This window comes from Dermacentor andersoni, chromosome 7 (genome assembly GCF_023375885.2).
Source record: "Dermacentor andersoni chromosome 7, qqDerAnde1_hic_scaffold, whole genome shotgun sequence".
In the NCBI taxonomy this organism is placed as follows: domain Eukaryota; kingdom Metazoa; phylum Arthropoda; class Arachnida; order Ixodida; family Ixodidae; genus Dermacentor; species Dermacentor andersoni.
Window position 1 is genome coordinate 87,556,535 of NC_092820.1, and position 24,348 is coordinate 87,580,882.

The window sequence follows — 24,348 nt, forward strand, 5'->3', positions numbered from 1 at the left end:
GGTGTATTCAAGAACATTTCTACCATACGACTACTGAGGTATTCACCCTGTACTTTTAAACATTCGCGAAAAACACGATCTTTCAATTGAATACAATGCAGTTTCACGCCACGCCACTTCGGATCTGTCTCGTACGAGCCAATAAAAGTTGGGTACATTTGCGAAAAGCATCATTTGTGGGCAGAGACATGCCGGAAAAGTGGGTCCCCATGCGCAACGTTCCTGAAATCGTCCATATAAGTTCCGAAATTAAAAAAAACTAGCGCAATCCTACGTACATATTTATTTCTGTGTCACACCTAAGTTAATGCAGTTATTCTTATAGACTTAGGACACCCACTGAAAACAATAGGGCGATAGAGCTAGTAGTAACGCTAGCAGACTTAAAAATGATAGGAATATAACACCGCTGTTATAGAGCAATCGAGCAAGCTGGTATTGTCGTACCATGCAAAACAATAGTCTTGGCCAGGTAATGTGACTTCCAGGCTAGATAACCGTTTGCTAATAAAATGCATGCTTATGTATCATTTCAAATGGGGTAATGCCGCTAATTTGTAAGCAAATGCTGAAGTCAACTGACAGACCCCATAGGCATTTAGAGTTTTCTGTGAAACTAGGCTGATAATTATTATCGTAACAAAAGAGGGTTTTTTTTTCATTCGGGTTCGACCTTCTGAAGCGTTACACGTTGCTGCAGAAGATGTGAAGTACGATTTTTAGCAGCCAATTATCAATTTTATTGTCTAATACCTAACTCGTATAGAAGCTGTGTTCAGAAATGATTACTTGATGTTAAGAGAATATCTTGTCACGTAGCAATATTTTCATGTACTACATAACGTCATTCTATGGGACGAGAACACTGTTTTTGATTTCCGAAAACATTGGTTGAAAAAATATGAGGTACAATACAAAACTGATAAAGGCATTTTGCATGATTTACCTTTTCACGAACACAGTTGCCAACCATAAAGCAGATGTCATGCACATTTCGCAAAAAAGAAAAAGTTCCCTTTCGTAACTGCATTTAAGGTGCGCATATTAGCACTCCTTACCATTTTGCGCATGTCAAAACAAGTGACAATATAGCATGGTCTCCGTTGTCATACGTAGAAGAATAGATTAGTTAAGGTTCAATTGAACAAAAACAACTCTAAACCTAAGGTAAGATGTTGTTTTCAAACTTGTGAAAAGCTTTATCCGTAGCCGCATCGTGGAATATCACGTGTTGCTGGCTCTGACATGTTCCTCTTGTTTACAGCTGCGGAAGGTCTGAATTTTGGAGCATATATAATCGTCGTGTTTTTACTTCTCGCACAGTTCGACCGAACAAGTTCGAGGAACCCCGGCAGAAGTATTGGCTTCTATCAACATGCATCCAAATATGTTCCTGCTTACTTTATTACTTGTTCTTGAAGGAGCACGTGCAGCTGGTGATGTGGAGGCTAGACGCGATCAACCAGGTATAAATACCTCTTTCTTTTCATTGCATTGAAGCAAAAGCAGTAAACTGCCTTTGAAGAAGTGGCTATTCCTTAACGTAAAATAATAAACTCAATTCGCTCTTCGATATCTCATACAATGTTGTTGTCTAAATTTCGTAAATACAACATAAGAGTAATAGCCCGTACTAGTTCTCTCGGTAGTACTACCTTTTAAAGTTTGTTGTTACGTGCCGGGCTCATGTGTTTTCTAAAGCCTTACTATATTGATGCCAACTCATATTCAACGATATAGTAATAGCGCACACGAATCAATTCCTTTTGTCACAGAACATGAACACTACCTTTATGCCGACTGCATTTCAGTGAGGTCAATCAAAAGTTTCGCAAATAGACTACCACAGGAACTCACTCGTACTGTAAGGGAATATTCTTACTATGTGTGAGCCAAGACCTGGTAACGTATACAAAACGGACTCAATACGTCATGGATGGTGTGCAGAAGTCCCGTATACGTATGCCGATTAGTTGATCCAGGGGCCCTATAACGTAAAACTATTCCAATATGTTTCTATTCCAATTTCCTGACGTCAAATTTGCGTAACCATTGACGCAAGCACCGGGCGGTCACCCACAGGGTTGTCTGTACAGACCAATCAAACACTCTCCTCGTTCATAGGAGGTCACTTTTGTTTGCTTGAAAAACGAATAACATTGCTTACACTGAGCGGCTTGTCGTATCTAATTGGGTGACAAGAGGCGAGGAGAACGCTCAAGTGGAGAGGGATTCGATGGGGCTGAGCCACTTCACTGAAAGTCGATAACCGGATGAAGAGGGTGGTGCCGGCGGCTACGATTGGTCGGCTTTCCCTTACTTAGCTTGTGGTGGCTGGTCGAAAATCGCGGCGGCATGCAACGGAAGCTCAAGAATGACGCTAAAACTGACCCTCAGCAAAGAAGAGTTGGCAGAATGAGGTGGTAAACGTGCCGAAAGTGCTCGAAAACGTTACACGGCCACGCAATAAGTTTTATTATACGCAAATACACCCTTGCTCTCCGGCAGGTGCGAGTAGCCAGCGTCTGAGCGATCGGCGGTAGCCGTCTTCTATTCCTTTCGGAACGGGGCAGCCTGCGGCTATTCCGAAGAAAATTCAGTTTTGTTCGGCATATTAATACATATTTATCGCATACACGTCACTTTGACGCGGTGAGTTCTTGCGGTTTTGTGACGTCGCGTGACAGGCAGGTGAAGTGGTTGCAGCCCGAAAGCTTTTTACCAATAGCTGAGGGCCAATGGCGAAAAGGGGTCGAATAAGAAATAACCGTTTTTCTTTCTTCTGTCAAATCATGCATAATCAGTGTGTACACATCATATCAGATGGGGAGGTATCGCAGTTTTCGTGACGTCGCGTGACAGACAGGTGAAGTGGGGGTGGTCGAAAAAAGTTTTTGACCAATCGTGGAGGGCTGATAGCAGAATTGGAATAGAAAAGTTTGGAATAGTTTTACGTTATAGCGCCCCAGGATAAAACAGCGACAGTCTTCCGCGTCTCTTTTTTTGTGCTTTTCTTTGTACTCACCCCAAAAGAGCTCGCTCAAGGAGGAATTTGCAAGAGTTCAGAAACGGGCCCTACTTATTCACTAGAGCCGCCGGCATCCTAGAGAGCACACCTTCAGTACTATACTCCACAACCTGTGTGTTCGCTCTGTGGTTCATGAGGTCAGACACAGGAGTGTGCGACAAGCCACAACCATGTGTGTCACACATCTTGCTGTTGAAACAAGGCTCTAACCAACCGGGGTACCTGGCGTGCGGTTTGCTGTAACTTAAAATGAAAATTTACTTTTCCTTGTAGATGTGTTTTGGTTCAGTGGATTCCTTCACGCCTTATGTCAACAACGAGCTGACAACAAAGACGAAGGAAGATAATTGTAAATTTGGCTTTAAGTTGGGAGATATTTATTCAAAGGACAATTTAATATACACTTCAACTGCGCCTGCGCCTGCAAGGTAACCAAAGGCTGTGACAAAGGATGATAAATACATAAGTTGTTGTAAAAAAATATAAGTGATAGAGAAAAGTTAAAGTCTCTCATTGTAATTAGAAATTCTTATCAAGAGCTTACCAAGAGCGACGTTAGATAGATCTGATAAACAACCAACATCACGCAACTGCAATAGGTGGCATCATCTGCATTTAATACTTAGTATGCTAAGCAACTGATCTCGGTATACAAATTAAGTTACTGTTGACCCTAAAGGCCTCGCTATGCTTCGTTGGTGGGTGCCTGCTTCTAAATTAAGCAACGGGGATATAATCTAATGAACAGCATAAAGACAATTTTCTTAAGTAGGGCTTCGAAACGTAAGGCGGCAACCCAGGGAAACAGTATTGATCTAGACGAGAAAAGAAAAGTTACAAGCCTGCGTAATACACACAGCGCTGTCACAGCGCAAGCTAGAGTAGCGGCTTTACAGGAGCTCCATTTTTGGACCCACGCACTCGAGGTTCTTCGCGGCTGTCTTCGCGACGTTTTAACAACAGGGGTCTGATCTGTCGGCGAGGCGCCGACAGCAAGCTGCGGCTTTCGCTGCGGCTTGTTCTGCAATCTGTACATTGGTCTGCTGAGCCCGATATTGCCTGGTTGCAGCCGCGCGCGAACCTCTGCGATTCCTTTTTTTTCTCCAGCTGTTCGTACCTTGCGAGAAGGCGCCATATCATCTAGCGTGAAGCAAACACAGACATACACAAAACGTGCAGCGTATGCCACATTGCTTAACCCGTGGCACGGTTCGTTCCTATTATTGACGATGCTAATCAAGGTTTATTGGCATCCCCTTCGAAACAGGGTAGGGACAAACAGCCAGCTACTCTTTTTAAGTTGTCCAGGTGACGCCACGCGGAGCTTGAAACTACTATATGCAACTTCTACATGAGGTGCATCCTGGTGGCATAACATGCAACTGTAATGGAAGGGGTGCACTTATCGACGCTTCGCGGCGCGCATCGCAGACCGCAAGGCAAGTGGGATGATATGATGGTGATAATGATTATTATTGGTATTCCCTATGATACGAGAAACTTACGTAGACAACCAGCCAGCTTGATTATATCAGGTCAATAACATATTTTCTATTATTAATGTAGGCATCTCCTTAAATATTTCTCTTTCCTTTAAATGCCTTATCTGCCTTGTGCTGCGAGCTGCGCATCTGCTACGCTTCACTCTACATGATGTGATAATATGCAACTGTAATGTCAAATCTGCACGCATCGACGCTAGGCGGCACGCATGTGACATCTCCAGTCTCCTCGCGTGCAAAAACGGCGTTTATATTGCACTTCCCGGGTAATGCTAGCAAGCGCTGACGCGGTTCAGTGGTAAAGTAGCTGACTCCCACGCAGCGGGCCTCGTTTCAATTCCGGCAGAATTGAGTATTTTTTCTCATTCCCGACTATAGCTGCTACAGACTCCGAACACCGGTGGCGGCGGTGGTGGCCACTATCCTCAAATGAAAGGGCTATTTGAATGAGCCCATAACTCATTGCACTGTAAAACATACACTGATCGGGACTGTCAAATGCCATGGGTGAATCGATAACTGGGCGTAATACATAATGAGGCTAACTTAATTATAATGACTTCTATAGTACTTGCCAAAGCCGACATGATTGTTTAAAAGCACGGAATTTTTTTCACCAAATCAAATTACCCTATATCAGATCAAATATACAAATCATTTCGAGATGACATCAGGCAGACGCACTGCTCGGTAGTTTGAAGTGCCACTTCTGTCAACAGATTTGAATAATATATTTGCCACGGTTTATTCTATTTTTCTCAAAAATACACCGGTACACAAGCAAAGATTACGTGCTAGGTGGGTGTTGCTGCTTAAAGCTCAATAGCAAATTTATTTGGTCTACTCTGGGGACCCTCAATAACATACTTTGCTAGTATTTAGGACATGAATTCTATTGGCCACGAAATGTTGTCTCAAGAACAATGTGTTCACATTTGGTCACGCATAAAGGTTACGGCTTCTAAGTTTGAATACTACTCAAGAAAATTGCAAGCTGTTCAATGATGTGCGTTGCTAGTTACCCAGCTTTGAGCTGTCGTCTGTTATGTACAACTTTAAGTTCTAAGAGCCAAGTAAATCCCCGCAAAATAATGTGCCCTATACAAAGACCATCTATTGTTAATTTTTTTCAATGTATAAAGTTTATGTGTCTTTAGGAACTTTGTTTACAAAGCTTTAATATCTTTAGATGGTACGCATATTATTAGGGATCATCGACTGTAGGAAATTTAGGCGTAGATCTTTTTTTAATTCATCCTCGGGCCCTCATTTGACAACCAAAGTTTACGTATCTGGCGAAACATTTTACGGTTCCAAATTTAAAGAAGACAAATTATGGGGGTTTACGTGCCAAGATAACCATCTGATTACGAAATCTGAAGCAGTAGAAAAGTGATTTTCTATCATGCGCACTACATTCCGCAGGCATTGTCACCATGGCTGTACTTAAATTGGTGCGTGCCTTCTGCCGCTTCAATTTGGCTTAGAAACTTGTTTAGGCGTCTTGGATTCATTTGTTTCATAAAGATACATAAGCAATGGCTTTTTCTTGCTTTGGGTATATTTTTTTATTTGGAAAGCATGTAGGGCGGCCCCTGCTCGCTGTATTCCGTATAATGACGCCAGTTGTATTAACTTTGGTAAAATCTGTTGGCGGGCTGGTTATTTTCGATTCATCATACAGTGTGCAAACGCTACCGCACGAGGACAGAGGTAGAAACAGCGCTGTCTATGCGTCTGTATTTCTATTTCTGTCCTTGTGCTGTTACGCTTGCGCAGGGTATCCTGCATGAAGTTGCCTAGGGTTGTTACAATAGGTGGGTGATTGGCGCAGTGTTTAAATGTCATTACCTAACTGATTATATGCTGTGAAGAGCTAATAGTTTCAAAGATTAGAATCAAATTATCGCTAGACAACCACAAAAGAAGAGATCGTCGCCAGTTCGTAAGTATTTAGTATATTTATGTGCAACCGTTGAAAAGTTGGTGATCAAGTTACGAAGTTACGCAAATGTTTTTCCTAGACCATCAATATTACGCCACCTCCAAGACAATGAGATCTGCAGAGAAACAGAATTTGACAATCATTAAAAATGACCAATTCAATAACCAATTGCACGATGCCTCATCATTATTAGGTCGAACTTCTACGTAAAATTGTTAAGAAATCCTGTACTTGTAAAAAGTTAAAGAGGAAAAGGCAAGGGGGTCATCGGAGTGAAAAAAAAAACATCTTGTGTGGGAGAGCATTGCTAAATAGTACGCGTAAGCAAATATGGCTAGAAAATAAAGATTATTCCCTATTTTTTTGTCACAACTGTCCCACGCGCATTCTGAACAGCATTAGACGTTTCCAATCACTACGTGAGCACTTTTTCCATATATGCCCATGCAAACCTACTTTTTATTTCCATTTTCGTCTCACCTGCGATGTGGAGTAACGCCTTGAGTTAGGTGCAGAAGTGCTCGTTTACGAAAACAGCCTGCTTAGAAAGAAAACCAATGTATTTTTTATTTAACTTTGCCTTGCGTGCTTTCTGAAAACCCGCATCACGACTCGAAAGACAGTTACCTGTTACAAATGTGTATTCTCCTCCTTCGAGGATTCTGCGCAGAATGCTAAAGACATACATAAATACCTTGCCGAGTTAATAACACACCAACACTTCTCTAGCTTTCTGCACTATGTTTTGAAGACCAATATCCTTCAACCAAGGAAACCCCCCGAGTTTTACATTCTCCTCTTCGAAAAGGGCGTCATACGGTTGACAAGTGAATGTCACACTTCGCTTTAACTCTTATTTTCATGTTAATCTCACGTTTGAGACGCGCATTTTTCCTTATCAGTTGAGGCACATTGTTTTGCATCGCATGTAGAAGAATGCATCTTCATTACTGATGTCAACGTAACCACAACAAATGAAGAGAACCTAATTTTACTAACAGTCGGCAGCGCGCCGTAGGGCCTGCTGGCAAAGTATAGAAACGGAAAAAGTTTTTCACAAAACGGCTTCTTCTTGGGCAAGTTGGTTCTTTGGATTTGTAGGTATATCTGATTGTGGCGAGAAATACATTTTGTCAAATGAGCCAGAAGAAAGAAGGTAGTCACTGTCTTCTTTTTTCTATCCCTTTTCTCGAACTGTATTTCTCGCTCCAATCAAGTATACCTGGAAGTTTATCACTTTTAGTAGAGGTCAAATGGAAAACCACGGCTTCATTGGTGCTGTCACTTCCAAATGAGCCCGAAATGGCTTGAATAGTTAATTATAAGTGAATTGTATGGAAACCAAAGCTATGTACGTGAATGTCAGCGAACTTTGCAGAGAAATATAGAGCCACGCTTTTTTCACAATATTTGCGATCCTTGTGGCTGCGTTCATAGCCAAAAAGGTGGCCGTTCGCGATGGTAAACGTTCACGTCGGCAAGAATCTGCAGGAACACGTAGTTGGCCAGCGATTGTTTTTGTTCTTTCAAAGTATGAACAACGCAATCAAACACCACATGCGATCATCCTATCCGCGACTCGCTGGTGCTGAATCTGCCTACACAGCTGTTAGACAGCGACTTTCAGCACTGCATTGTTCCACGACGAAACATCTTATTAGTGAAGCGCAGGTGCTATGACTACTGATTCTTAGCATTTTATTCTAACAACGTTGCTGGGACCTAACACGCAGAACCCCATTTCAAAGAACTTCCCGGTGCGAAACTCGACTACTTATTTCTGGCTAAATATGAGGCCGCCTTGTGCCTCGTCTTCATTTGCGCGTTTCCTTTCACTAGGTTTAGAAAAGATAGGTCAGGGATCGATTAGGAAAACTTCCACAAGGCTTCATCAGTAGTTGTAAACATTCTCTCAGTTTGTAGTTCTCTCCTCGTCGGCTTCCTTCTCCTGTTTGTTTGAAACATGAATGACCAAATAACTGGGATCAATGTTCTGCTTGATTCACCTAAAGTGTACGCAGACTACAACAATCCATTTCTGTTATGTCGCCTTCGCCAATCATCAACTAAATGTGTTGAGCGTAGTTACCCATAAATATTTACACGAAGCAATGATATCACTAGTATGAATGCATCACTGTAGTGCAATGCCTATTAAACTGCGTTATAGATTGGTACCTGCGTTTAAATCCCCCATTGCACGCCTTCTTTTACAGAATGTGACGCCAGGAATGTCGTATGCCAATATCCAGCTGGTATGTGTTCTTATTTTCGTTATGTATGTTACTGCTCGTTCATTTGTTCTCCATTTCTATATACATTTCTTTAAATATATATATATATGTATATATATATATATATATATATATATATATATATATATATATATATATATATATATATTTAGCGACACAGCTGCTAAGCTTGAACAGTTTATTGCGCCGGTCACGCGCTGAAGACGATGATGCTGGCCATGATGATGAACATATACAGATGCAGAAGATGAAGTGGTAATATAATGCTCCCACAATTTCCCCCGCGCGTGGAAGCGGCCAACCTGGCCGCTGGTTATGGCGGGAAACGCCGTATGAAAAGCTTTAAACGCGGCACATGCACAATCTCTGAGGCATGACAGCGGCCGTGCAATGACGATACAAGTGGAGTGACACGTTAGTTAACTGGCGCAGTCTGGTCCCAAACAATGTAGGGCTCAATAAAACGGGACTGAAATTTCTCGCACAATTCAGGAGCGCGAACTGGGGTCCACAGTAACACTTCGCCTCCTGGTTGGAAGGAAACGACATGGTGAGATGCATCATAGCGAATTTAGCACTCTTGTTGACTGGCGTCGGTGTTGAGGCGGGCACGTTGGCGACACCAATCATTGCGCGAAACTAACTGCTCACACACTGATCTTGACGAAGGCACGGGGACACCGAAGAAAGAAGCGGCGAAGATAGTGAGCGGTTGGCGACCATACACGAGGAAAAATGGCGAGTATCCCGTAGTGCGTTGGACAGCCGTGTTGTATGCGAAAATGACGAATGATAGAATGGCATTCCAATTGGTGTGGTCAGGGTTGATGTACATAGATATCATGTCGGACAGCGTGCGATGAAAGCGCTCTGTGAGACAATTAGTTTGAGGTTGGTAGATGCAAGTCGGTTTATAGATGCTATTGCACGCACGGAGAACATCGTCCAAAAGTTTAGAGAGAAAGGTCCTCGCGTGGTCACTGAAAAGCACGGAGCCCCACGCGGCACGTGGGGCTCCGTGCCGTGAAACGATGGCTTCCAAGAAAAAGGCTGCAACCTCCTCTGCGGATCCCGAAGACAGTGCGGCTGTTTCAGCGTACCGTGTCAAGTGGTCTACAGCTGTGACAATCCATCGTTTACCGCCAGTGGTTAAGGCTAGCGGTCCATAGAGGTCGAAACCAATGACAGCGAAAGGAGCTTCAGGACACGGGACAGGTTGGAGGAGTCCAGCCGTAGGTGAAGTCAATTATTTGCGGTGTTGACTGAGCGATCAGGAAGCCACGCATTTTGCTACGCTAGTTTCAAGTCCCGGCCAAGAGAGGCGGCTGCGAATTCGCTCGTAAGTTTTATGGAAACCAAAGTGACCGGCAGTGGGATCGTCGTGAAAGGTCTCCCTGTATGTGGGGCCGAAGTGATCGGGGAATGACAGAAACCCAACAGCGTCCTTTCGGATGAAACACGTACTGGTATATTATCGAATTTTCGACCTTGAAGTTCTTCAACTGCCCACGGAACGGAACGTTGCATGGGCGAGATGATCCGCGAGTACGTTCCATAACGGAGTGGGATAGGAGTCATTACGTTGACTAGAAAGAAACGTATGAGAATGGCTGGATGGGAGCCGGTCGAGAGCTGCGAGCGAAGGGAATGCATGCGACGCGCCCTGCGGTTCCCTCACGAAAGGTGGTAAGCAAGCAGCGTTTGAAGACGGTGGTAGGCACAACAAGAGAGAACATCGGCATCCTGGTGTTTCTTTTCAGACTTCTAGGTGACGTCGAAGTTGCATTCTTGTAAACGAAGTATCCAACGGCCGAGACGTCCCGTTAAATTCTGTACCGTCGCCAACCAGCACAAGGCGTGGTTATCAGTAACGACCGTAAAGTGGCGCCCGTGCAGATAAGGCCGAAATATTTGGACGGACCAAACAACGGCGAGACACTCTTGCTTGGTAATTGTATATTTTTCTCTGCAGCTGTTAGCGTGCGACTTGCGTATGCAACCACACGTTCTTCAGAATTTTGCTGACGTTGCAGAAGAACAACGCCGATACCGTGTCCGCTGGCAGTCATTATATAGAAGAGTGGGTGAGGTGTTGTCGAAATGACAAAGCAGAGGTTCGGACGTGAGGGCACGCTTCAGGGCGTCAAAAGCAGTTTGCCATTCGTCCGACCATACGTAGAGAGCTCCAGAAGGAAGGAGTTGATGGAGCGGTGCCGCAATGGTGGCAAAATTACGTATCATGCGCCGGAAATACGAAGCTAGGCCAAGGAAGCTACGCAAGTCTTTGGCGCGTGAAGGCCTGGAGAAGCGGAGGATAGCGGTAATCTTGTCGGGGTCGGGTCGAAGGCACTCCTTGCTGACAAGGTGTCCGAACACTTTAATGGTTTTGCTGGCGAAGTGGCACATTTTTATATTCAGGTGAAGGCCAGCAGCTGAGAGCATGTCAGGACTTCGTCGAGGCGCTGCAAGTGCTGATGGAAGGTCGACAAAAATATGATGATGTCGTCAAGATAGCGTTAGCAAGTCTTCCACTTTACGCCCCGTAGTACGGTGTCAATCATCCGCTCAAATGTGGCGGGAACATCAGAGAGGCCGAAAGGCATTACGTTAGATTCGAAAAGTCCATCGGGTGTCGCAAAGGCGGTTTTCTCCTTGTCTTCTTCGTGCATCGGTACCTGCCAGTATCCGGAGCGTAGATCAAGGCTGGAGAAATACTCCGCGCCTTGTAATGAATGTAACGCATCATCGATTCGCGGCAGTGGATATACATCTTTGCGGGCTATCTTGTTCAAGGCACGGTAGTCTACGCAAAATCGCACTGAGCCGTCTTTATTACGCACCAAAATGACAGGTGACTATCAAGGGCTTGAAGATTGGCGGATTACGCTACGTTTCAGCATGTCGGCAACGCGATATGGCTGCCGGTGCACGAGGAAGGTTCCATCTGTGTGTATGCGATGAGCCGTCGCAGAAGTCTGTCCCAGAAGAGCAGAGTCGACGTCGGAGGAGTCTTTATGCTTGGATAGCAACGCCAGTAACTCCGCCGGCTGCTGTGGCGTTCGATAGGAGCTGATGGTACTAGCGAGATCAGAAGCAGGGACAGGATCCATAGCTGTGGGTGGTTGTGAAACAGCAGTAGTTGTGGTAAGCACAGAGACAGGCTGAATGTCCAAGACGCACGTGAAAACGGCGCCTTTAGAAAGCAGGACTGGCTCATTGGTCGTGTTGAGTACAGCCAAAGTGGCCATGCCGTTGGTGAAGCGAACAAGGCTGGGTGCCAGAGCAATCCCTTTGGATAACCAACGGGCTGACTGTACAACTAAAATGTCACCATCGGTGATGTCAGAGTTAACTGAAAGGAGTTGTTGGCGACCGGGGGGCACCGTACAATCGTCAGCAGTTCATAAGCGAAGGCGCGGTTAGTGCACGTTGTGGAATTGTCGATCTCTGTCAAGTTAACGAGGCGTTCACGGCACGAGATGAAAGCCGACGCCGAAGAGAGAAAGTCCCACCCTAGTATAAGCATGTGAGCACAGGAAGTCAACACTGCGAACTGAATATGGTGGCGTACCCCACCGATCGAAACTCTAACGGTGCATTGCGCCTATGGCCGAATCACAACATTATTTGCACCACGATGAGGAGCTCCAACGTAAGGTGTAGTAACTTTGCGTAGACGAGCGCACAAGCCAGCGTGAATAATAGAAATCGGTGCTCCCGTATCAAGCAATGCTAGGGCTGGTACACATTCTACACACACAAATAAAGTATTGGCCGGGCACGCTGGAGGAATTGTAGTCTGTGCGAGCCGTGCAGCTTTCCCTCCAAAAACTACACCATCTAATTTTCCAATTGGTAGTCAGGAGTGCGGGTGGCCGGTTGCAGGGGTGATGTCGAGCGTCGGAGAGGGGAGGGCGAGCGGCGGTGCCCTGGACGGTAGTTGCGAGGCGCTTCGGAAGGTGGAGAAGCTGAGCGTGGGGAGAGCCGAGGCTGGTAAGGCCTCGGAGGAAGCAACAGGTGTCTCTCATAAATATCGTAGCCACGGCGTTCGTCCTGCTGTCGTCTTCGGCAAAAACGCGATATATGACCGCGAATATCACAATAAAAACAAATGAGGCGGGGCGTAGGCCGGGTAGTGTAAAATCCTGTTGCAGGCGGACGGGGTGGTATAGTCGCCAGATAGTTGGGGACAGTAGCAGGAGCAGGAGGTGCTGTCCGAACGAACGCTGTGTACATAGCCGCAACCTAAGCATACGAGGTGGATGGCGATGGAGGGCCACAGCTTGCAACACAGGTCATGGAAGACAGCTCCTCTTTGATTATGTCGGGCAGGCCAGGAACCGAAGGCTGAGGCTGGAGAACGGGAGGACTGAGCAGGCCATACGCTTGGAGCTCTTCGCGTATGAGAGTCCGAATCAGCACACGCAGGTCGGTATCCGACAAAGGAGGCGCGTCACCGACGACAGGTTGTAAGCGGATGGTGTGTAGTGCGTACAGGTGTTGGCAAGTCGCGATCACATCGTTAACGGTATTTGGATTTTTGATCGCCAGTGCGTTAAGCGCGACGTGGACAACGCCCTTTAGGATATGACAAACACGATCAGATCCTGTCATGGTGGCGTCAACAGGGCGACAAAGGGCGAGGACGTCCTCGATATAATAGGTGTATGTTTCCCAGGGAAGTTGCGTGCGTCCGTCAAGCTTTTTCTTGGCGACCCCAAAGCGGACGTGGGGAGCGGTAAAAATCAGGCGAAGCTGGTGTTTGAATGCCGCCCAGTCACGCAAGGAACTCTCGTGGTTGAGAAACGAAGTCCTGGCAACGTCAGTGAGGTAGAATGCGACGTTGCGAAGCTTGTGCATGTCATCCCACCGGTTAAACTCACTCACGCGGTCATAATTGTCCAGCAAGTCATCAACGTCGTCGCTACGAAGGGCAGCGAACTTGGTGGGATCGCGCTGCCGCGTGCTCACGGTCCATGAAGGAACGGCCCGTGGGGCAGAGACGGTGACGCCGGAGTCTCCTGGAGGATCTTTTTGGGGCATCCTGGCGGAAAGGTGGAGCAAGCGGCGACCTGAGCGAAGCTCCAGCGAAACTCGAAGGCGTAGAGGACCAAGGGATCGAAAGCAGCCTCCACCACTTGCGAGACAGCTGTTAAGCCTCAACGGTTTATTGCGCCGGTTGCGCACTGAAGACGAGGACGCTGGTCGTGATGATGAATACATACAGATGAAGAAGATGAAGTGGTAATGTAATGTTCTCACATTTTATATATATATATATATATATATATATATGCTCATAAGAAGAAGCGGGCAATCGATGAAAATATCGCATGGGGGGAATTCTGCGTTGTTCTAACTTGGATTACTGAAACGATCACAGAATGCGAAATAAAGGGGATCAAGGGCAACTGGCTCCAGGTGGAATAAGAACCAAAGTATCCTGATTACGTTTGCGATCTTATTATTATATCTTGAACCGCGGTACACAATGGGTAGTTCCGATGGACTTTCTGGGGTAGTTATGTTTATCTAGCAGAAGCCTTGTAGCGCTAGCCAGCGCCGCCACCCGCGGTCTTGGTGCCGCACGTGTGCGGTAGAGGAATTGTACGAGCATTAAAAGCGTAATGAGAAGACGTAGGTTCGTATTCGACCTGCGGTCAGTTGTGTTCCTACATCTTTCAATACATAAGTTAAAGTGATTTTTCCTCTGCTGTACTTATATATAATGGCTCTTGCATATATGTATATATGGTTTTAGGCCACACGCAGCAGTGCCTTGTCACATCTCAGTCACGGAGGCTATTGAACATGAATTGAATTTAAATAGAGTTTATGATAATATGGTTTCAACCTCTCCTTGTTAAATGTTTCTTTCGCGCTTTGTGGAGTGAAATATCTTTTTATAAATCTTTTAATCATTTCTTAATATTATGTATATCTCAACATAAATTTACGATATCATGTGTCGTCCATATCCACAGGTCCAGTGAAATGCGAAAACCGGAATTCTCACATTTCCTTCTGACTTCATTTTTACTCACAATTTGACGAAACGTATTTGCGAAGTCAGTCTTGAAGCATTTCTCTTTTTTTTTGACGGTCTCATCTGTAATCTTAACGTGTAATCGTGTAATCTTAACCGTGGCCACCTCTGCCGCCAAGGCCATTGGACGCTTCTTCGCGGGTATGGAAAACGAACGTCTCGCGAGTTACCGAACCATTTTTAACCTGGTTCCCGACTCGTAGCAATATAGAAAGCGTGGAGAATAGAGCTGGAAATATCGGAGCGCTTTGGACATCGATGGGGAGTGCACATGCATCGGGAGTCAGATGAAGAATGTGGCATGGCGGCGATGTTCTGCAGGCCGGCTTACTTGGCAAGAAAATGGCAACGTGCGGGCAATAGGCCATTCTCTCCTGCAGCATAAATACTAGCAGCCTAAGGATTTTTCTGACCAGAACTTCGACGAGCATTCCACAAATTAGCTAACGTGCTCCAACCCGCTCTAAAACACAATTGGCACACTATCTTTCCTAATCGCGACTCTTTTTTAAGGTGTCCCGTGCGTGTTTCTTATTGTGCATGATTTGATCATTGTGTTTGGCACATTTATTGCGCTTGAAAGTATTTAGCTCCTTGGTTGTTTTTAATGCAAAATCATCAAATTGATCATTGACATTAAAAGGCGGCGCTTATCATGTGCAGCAGTGAAACCACAACTAAGTTACCTTTGGTTGTTAGACGACGGCACGCGCGCACCTCGACGTAGCAGAACGGATGAAAAAACAACTGCGACCGCACCAGGTGTTGCGTTAGGTGAGAGGGAATCGCCACGACGTCGTATACTTCTCGCTCTCTCAAGCCTCTGTTATCTGCGCATGCCTTGGCCGCGCAAGCTCTCGCTTGCGCTCTAGCTTCGCCTCGATAATCACCATAAAGGAATTTATATTTTATTCAAATACCCTAAAAGCCCCGTAGACATTACATAGTGGGGAACAACAGTAAGCACAAAGCCATAATGAATAATAAATAATAATGAATGAATAATGAATGAATGAGCGATAATGAATAAACGCAGAATACATACAACTGCTGCTGCTGCTGCTGCATTCGCGTTTCGTACTCTATCGTTTTCCAAGTTGCTTTTCCGTTATGCCTGCCAATGCGGAGTTGGCCAAGCGACTCGATGATCTCGAGGCGCAATTTCAAGATAGATTGCAAAAACTGGTCGAGAAACTTGTTTCCGATGTGAAAGGGAAGCTGCAGGAAGCTGGACTGGATAACAGCACCCTGCGTACCGAAGTTTCTGGCATGGATGGCAGTCTGACCACGCTAAATGAAATTGTCGAGAAGACGCGTACCCAGCAAGCTGAGCTATCGGCATCAAACAAAGCTCTGAAATCAGAAAATGAAGCCCTTAAAAAAAGGCTAGCCGAGATGGAACAGTATTCTAGAATCAACAATGTTGAGATCACATTAATACCATTTACAAATGATGAAGACTGCATTTCTATTGTAACTGCCATTGCCGATAAGGCGGCATGCTCTCTTGCTCCGGTCGAGATCGAGATAGCGCATCGTGTGCCCACTAAATCAGGTCATCAAAATATTATTGCTAGGTTTTGCTCCCGCGCTAAAAAAAAATGATTTCTTGGCAAAGGCTCGCAAGGCCAGGATGGATACCAGCAGTCTTGGTTTCTCTGGAGAGAACACAGGGCCCATCTTCATTAACGAACACCTTACTCCTGACAACAAGAGGCTGTTTGCTCAGGCCTTAGCACTCAAGAAAGAAAAAGGATGGCGCTTCCTCTGGACTAAGAATTGCCGTATTAACGCACGCAAGTCCGAAGACAGCCGAGTTCACCGCATTAACTATGAAACGGACCTTTCTGTTATTTCTTAACCTGAATCACGTGCATAATGTCAATCCATTTCCAAGAGACCTATTATGGCTTCATACTTCACACCATCCGAACTAGATTCTTACCTTAAGCCTCCTTGCCGATCCCTCGTACATTTTAATGCACGCAGCTTACGGAAACATTTTGATGACATTTATCATTTCCTATCATCCAGTCAGCACCACTTCTCGATCATATGTGTAAGTGAAACCTGGCTCAGCGAAGCCGATAACAACTTGTACTCTTTTTCATCTTATACACCAGAATACTGTCACCGGAGTGACAGCTGTCATGGCGGCGCAGCTGTCTTCATTTCATCAGAGTTAGAATATTCCAGGCATCGGGACTTAACAATTAATCAAGTAAATTGCGAATCAGTGTGGATTGAGCTGAACGCATCATTTCTCGATATTGACGCCACAAATTTAGTGGTTGGTTCTATTTATCGATCGCCGTCGTCATCCTTTACTGATTTTTGTTTAGAACTAAACCATGTTTTGCACACGCTATCTCTAGAATGTAAAAACATCATTATTATGGGTGACAGCAATATTAACCTTTTAGATGTTCACAGTTCATCATGCACTGCTTATACAGATACTTTGAATGGTCATGGCCTTGAATCTCTTGTAACTGTACCTACTCGGCGGAATATAAATGGTCTGGATACACTAACTGACCATGCATTGTCCAACCTCATGGTTACTCCTGGATCTGGTGTCATTGAAGTTTCACTAACTGATCATTATCCAATATTCGTGCGTATAAATTCCAATATGAATATTCCAGATATGCATGTTAAAAGAAAAAATCTCGACAAAACTTCATTTGTTAGAAAAATCGCCGCAGTTAATTGGTATCCCGTTACGTCGCAAAATAATCCAGAAATCGCCTTCGAATTGTTTTGCAATATAATTTCTAACGCTATTTCCGAATCAACCACAATAACCACGAGTAAGAAAAGGTTCGCTTTTCCTCGTTGTCCGTGAATGACTGATAATCGTCTCAAATGCGTGCGCAGAAAAGATAATCTTTATAAAAAAACAAAAAGAAGCCATTTAATTCGACCCTGCTCACTCGTTACAAGTGCTACTCGAATATTTTGAGCAGGCTTCTTAAAAACGCTAAGAAAGAGTATTATGAAAATGAAATTGACCGTGCTGGCAACGATACTAAAAAACAGTGGAGAATTATCAATGAATTTTTAAATAGAACATCGCCAAATCCCGCCATAACTGCTATTCAAGTTGGCGAACAAACCCTTAATAATCCTTGAGCCATTACTAACGCCTTTGTCGATTCTTTTTGCCCTGACCAGCCACGTCTCTCAGTTCACATCGACAAGGCTTATCATCGTTTGCCACACAGTTTTTTTCTCGGTCCAGTTTCCCCAGAAGAAGTGCGCATGACCATTCTGAGCTTAAAGAACACTGGAGCTGGTTTAGATAACTTCAACTCATCTCATATAAAGCTTATAGCTCATCTTATCAGTGACACACTCTCACACATAATAAATCGAATCTTCCAAACTGGCGTCTTTCCTAGCTGCCTAAAAATCGCCAAAGACATTCCTATTTTAAAAAAGGGTAGCAAGAACTCGTTAATTATCTACCACCCTATATCCATTTTATCATTTTTCAGCAAGATAATTGAAAAGTTATTCGTAGTACGTTTACCTAGCTATTTCACAAAGTTCAGTATTTTGTCCTCTCATCAATTTGGCTTTCGATCTGGTTATTCAACTGAATTAGCGCTCATTACTTTAACTGATCATCTTAAAACAGCCATTGACACAGGTAAATTGGCTGGTACCTTGTTTATTGATTTTTCTAAAGCATTCGATTCATTAAATCATGACATACTTTTTGCTAAACTAAACGCTGTTGGCGTGTGTGGTCCAGCACTTTCCCTTATTCGCAGTTATTTACATGATCGAAAACATATCGTCTCTATTTCTGATACACATTCGCGTGCCAAACTAACTAACATAGGGGTTCCACAAGGCTCAATACTAGGACCAATTTTATTCCTCGTGTACATCAATGATCTTCCAGAATACATTACACATTCCAGTTGTATTTTATACACTGACGACACAACAATTTTTCTTCTAACACTTCCTTGGAATTGCGAATATCTTACCTTAATGCCGACGTGGCTAAAATCGTTAATTGGTGCCGAGATAATATGCTCAATATTAATGCTACTAAATCGAAATTTGTAATTTTTTCATCCCCGCAAAAAAGTATACAGGATAAGCCATGCATTAACATTGGTCCGACTTCGCTTCAGGCTGTTGACCATGCAACATTTCTTGGAGTTGAACTCGACAATCATTTGAAATTTACAACTCGCATATCCTTATTAGCCTGTAAAGCAGCATATGGTATCAGAATACTAATCAAAGTCCGCCCCTATTTTCCTATACGTATATTAATTTCACTCTACTACGCATTTATTCACAGCCACATCTCTTACTGCATTTCTTCTTGGGGTATAACTTACGCAACTCACTTGGCACCCCTACAACACACACAAAACCAAGCTTTGAGAATAATCAGTTACAGCCATTTTTCATGTAGTGCTCTGCCATTACTCCGCACATACAATATTTTGTCCGTAGTGGATTCAAATAAATGTTGTCTTAGTGTCCTGACGAATAAATTTTGTCGAGGAGAATTACCAATTTCGTTGATATCAAAAGACCAAACCCCCCATTTCACTGGCACTCGATTTTCACACCATAATAACTACCTCCTACCGAAACCAAGGACTAACTACGGCAAAGTTACTGCGAACTTTTTGGCAACATCAATATGGAATTCACTATCACCCCCCATTAAATCATCTCCTTCCATTCATTTATTTAAGAGGAAAATTCGTCACCATTTCTTGGGAAAGTGATTGTGTTGTATATATTGTTTTACGCTTCTGTATGTTGAATAATACTCCTTGGATCTGCTTTTTGTGTTTATAATTTATTGTTATTACTATGACTCGACTTTGTTTGTTAATACTTTCTGTTCCTAGGATTGCTACTGCTGTTGTTAACCGCATTAAGTATACTTTTTCTATGTATTTATTGTTGGAGGTCCCTCCGTAGTCTTTGACTATGGGACATCCTAGAGTTACTTTTTCTGTAAACATTTCAAAAAAAATAATAAAAAAGAAAAAAAAAAGAAAAAAAGAAAGAAAAAAAATACGTAGTCACTACCACAGTGCACTGCTGGTGCCGAAATTTCGCACCGCCCATAGACGCACCACTGACGGCCAACTAGCGGACGCATTCCAAAGTACTCTCGGGACTAGAAGCAGGGGACAATGCTTTGCAGCAAGAAGAGCTGAAGTTCACGCCCGTGATTTTTCCTTAGTTCGAATGTTGGGGCGACTCTTCATATGCAGTGACACAGCAGGAAAAAGGGGTCCTCTTTGAGAGCAGGCACGTATTCGATGTTACAGGAATATGGGAATACCTTGCGTACGTACGTGCAAGCTGCGAAGCGCTGACATGCATAGCCAAGTCCAGTTACGGAATGAAGTTCCTGTTTATCAACGGTGAATTTTATTGAATGATTCGATATCCTGAAATATTTCGAAATCACAGTCCTCTCATATTTCCTTAGTAATAAGCACATGTCTTTGGTGAAGACATATACCTCAAAAGACTCCACACAGCTTGATGTCGGTGCAGGTTTTAGTGAAATTGCTACTTCTGAAAACAGTTGATATCGTCGAGTGACAGCCATGAAGATCGCCTCAACAAGACGAATCGTCATATTTGCATAGAAAAGTTCTACAATCTTCAACCAAGTCACCAAAGTACAACGGGTGAAAACGATTTCTAGTCAACTATGCACCATCAATGACATTCCGCGGCGTAGATCTAGGAACTTTCCTAGATCTAGTGCTTTCCTAAATTGAAGTGATCATAGTCAGCTGCTTGTAATCGTAGAAAAATAAAGTTTTGGGAACCATTTAGAATTTTATTTTAGTCGAGAGTTAGCGTAGACAGATCTCACCTGATATACTTAAATCAGAATAGCGCTGCCCTAAGTAGTGGGCATTGAAGGCAAGGGCCGATTAGTCCTTCGCTGCGGAAACTATGCAGACCCACACCGCGAAATATATTAACGGAATATTAAGAGTAATAAAAAGGCACACGCAAGATGCACACTGTTGTGACACGAATATAGCATTCTGTGGGATGAGTCACTTCAGACAGGAGCAAGCTGTAATGACTTCACAAACATAAGGCGATATTTACAGCGAAAATCGTAGAGCAACAGCACATGTAGCACTTAGCAGCAGTACTTGCCCTGAGCTACCACTTTTCGAAAACAATTTCAATGTAAACTCAATATAGAAAATGTCCCCTACCCCCCCAAAAACACACTGGTCTGCTAAAAATTCACTATGCTGTAATCACACGAAAAAAGAGCCTGATTTAATCTTCTTGGAAACGATGTTTTCCAAATATTCCCGGAGCCAGGCACCAAATAGATCCTAAAACATGAAATGTATGACAGCTGGTGCGACGATCATCAACAAAATCACTGCTTGAAGCACGCAGTAGCTTTATTGCGCACAATGTGATGCACCAATGCAGTTGTACATCCTAGCAATTACAGTAGCACCCTGCTGAATTCTGAACCTGAGCGCAATTCATTCATCCGTACGCTGCATGGCGCAAATCCAAACCAAGACATGGATACCTAGCAATCATACAGCAATATACCAGCAAAGATACACCGAGTTGACAGAATGAAAGCGTGGGAGCAGTAAATTTACCCCGGCAAGCGGTTATCCATTTGTGCCATTGCTCATGCAAATTAGGCGTCCCGGGTAATCCCGAGTAATTAGCATCACGGAAATATTCTTATCCATTCGAAAACAATGACCTTGATGGCGAATATTATTTAGGTACAAGAATAAAAATAGAATTGGAAATGCACAATTTGATTGCTCGTTAAACGTTGTTTCTTTGTGCATCTTCATCCGCAAAAAATATTCACCCTTTCTTAGTTTACTGCACTTAACGTGAAAAGCTTTCTGTACACTAAGCATCACATCGGACTTACTTTTTTGCCTGAACGGGCACATAAATTTCAAAAGCTCTGCCACAGAAGGTTTTTCCCCAAGAACTTGGTTAAAACATGTTGACGGGCTAGTTGCGTTAAATCCATGATGGAATGTGTAAGCCCAACGGAACAGAGGCAGCGCTTCAGCAAAAGGATGGGACCGTGTCTATGTGTATGTGTTTATTTCGACGTCCACATTCTATTTTATCCAATAGGATTTAAACCCGGTGTCATTTAAAATGCCACACGTGGTACTACAGAAGGAGCTAACTCCGATCCGATTGCTGGTGCCATTCGCTCGCATTACATTGATTTAGCTTTTTGATGTCATTTAGGCATATAAGCTTCATATGACGTGACTCCTTTATTGATATTTTGCAGGTTGCCAGTGTCCCCATAATTTAGGCTATGGACAGATGATACCTGCTTTCTTTCACTATGACACAGACCGAAATGTGTGCCTGCAAAGCGGGGAGGTTTACAACTGCAACTCATTTACGACGAGATTCATGTGCGAGCAAAACTGCATAAATCGAGCTCATCAAGGTTAATCGCGTATGTTATTAGGATTGCGTACAACAAACGCCGCTATAAAATACCTGATAATATGAATATGAAGACAGTGTGAGCTTCTTTATGCGTTTCACGGAAAAGTGATGCGATCAGTATATCTTCTTGTGGTTTCCAATGTTCGGTCTACCTGTGCGAAACTTCAAATTAAATCAAGGATATTAAAGACTGCTTACAGACTGATGCATCCAGGACTGTTGGAGCGAAATTATGCGTAACTTCTCACTGATTGTCATCTCATGAAATCTTTTGCTGGAAACAGCTCGTAACACCTGACTTCAATGTCCTCACAGTGTTATCTGAACTGATTGTTAGGACAGATTGTTGTCTACACATTACCGCTTCAGCCGAAACACAGCACAATGTCGCGAGAAGGTGCGGTAGAAGTTCAAGCAATGTCCAGGCGGGACTCGAAGCGGTTGTAGCAAAACACAAGCTCGACGATAGTTTTAATTACCGGCACTACTTCCCGAGTAAACCAGCATGGAACGACGCTTGACCGTGTATTTGATCTTCATGTGCAGATGCAAATAATAAAGGCGCACCAGTGCAATGTCCTGTATTAAAATAGCCAGAGCGGAACTATCATGGCCATAAACGTGATGCACAATGGGGGGAAGGATAATGTTTAAGCATAAAGCATGATGGAGCTACAATATTAGATTAACCACGCAGAAACTCGATGCTTCGTGACGGGGTTGCTCTTCGAAGCTTATGATAGCCAAGTTGCTTTTCTAGTCAGGATAATCGGGGGAATTACACATTGCTAGCATGTAGGGAGGGTTCAGCATTTGCAGTATGATAAAAAAAAAATTCGCCGACCATGTTCAGGAGTTTGAGTAATTTTATTGTGTTCATGAAAACATATTTATGAAAGTGTTGATGCTGTCATCAGTGATCATTTTTCTTCCTTTTGCCTGTAATATTGATATGCTCTGTCTAGTTAAAGATGAAGCAACATACTACTGAGCAGGCTCCGAAGAACAGATTTCTTTTCATTACAATACGTAGCCTCCTGAGAAAAGACACCTTCTTCTGCTATTTGTGCTGTCGTAGATAGATAACCTGCCTCATGGTATAGATATACTCTGTTTAGGCAAAAACATAGATGTTTAGAGTAAACTGCTGGGTATGTCTTTCATGTATCTCTAATTGATTTATTTTACGCTCATTTACCTTTTGTAACTACTGAGAGCTTTCAATCTGGCGCTGGACCATGTTCAGTCAGGTATGTCAAACATGCTTCTGCAACAAGGTACCAAACGCTATTCTAGTGCGTAACGTAGTTCAACTTCGCCAACACAACGTTAATGTACCTGTCGCTGCTTGAGCTTCATGCTGCTGATCGACAGCTTCTATCCGATAGCTTGCAACGCATCCATTCTCTTGAGATCATCGCAACGGTGATGAGAATAGCAATCACTTTTATGATCAGTATGTAACTTCTCCTAATATATTTTAAACAATATGATCATTATTATACCCATACTTCATTCGTTTCGGCTCCACGGTATCACGCTACATCGCTTTAGTGTCTATTGCACGGACGTTGAATTTCCCAGTGCCATGGGTTTGGCCAGACTTAATTTTTTCTTTAAGAAGAAGAAATAAAGAGAGGAATGTATTCACTGTGTCAAGTGGGAGTGACAGCTTCAAGAAAAAGTCGCGCATACCCATTTATTATTATATGCTGTTCTAAGTTCGTTTGAAACATTCTTCATGCAGATGAGCTAAATGCCAAATGGGTGGAGTTACAATAGGGTGCTATTAGCAGGAAAAGTATGATATCGAAGTTTTGTGTTTTAGCCTATACAACTAGAAAGAAAAGAAGGACGTGTAAAAAAAGGGCTATACCTTCTTGCAGCTCTAATAAATTTGTAATAAATCATCCTAACTGAGTACTTTATTTCTTAGAAATAAAGAGCAAAACCTCCAAGCACAACCGATCTTTTTGCCGCATGTCTGGGGCCACGAGGCGCGAACCAGTGAAGTCAAGTGAAGGTACTTTTCTCGCAGTAGAAGCTCTGCAGCAAGATTGTGTGAACCTTCCTACTGCAACAAGCGC

At 43.6% G+C, this 24,348-nt stretch overlaps 1 long non-coding RNA gene across 1 annotated transcript; it reads left to right on the forward strand.

The window, feature by feature from the left end:
• The first annotated feature begins 1,333 nt into the window (after positions 1–1,333).
• Positions 1,334–22,413, forward strand: LOC129385458 (uncharacterized). Its single transcript, XR_008612983.1, has 3 exons — positions 1,334–1,466; positions 8,692–8,730; positions 22,095–22,413. It is a non-coding gene; the product is annotated as an uncharacterized lncRNA (long non-coding RNA).
• The last annotated feature ends 1,935 nt before the right edge of the window (positions 22,414–24,348 follow it).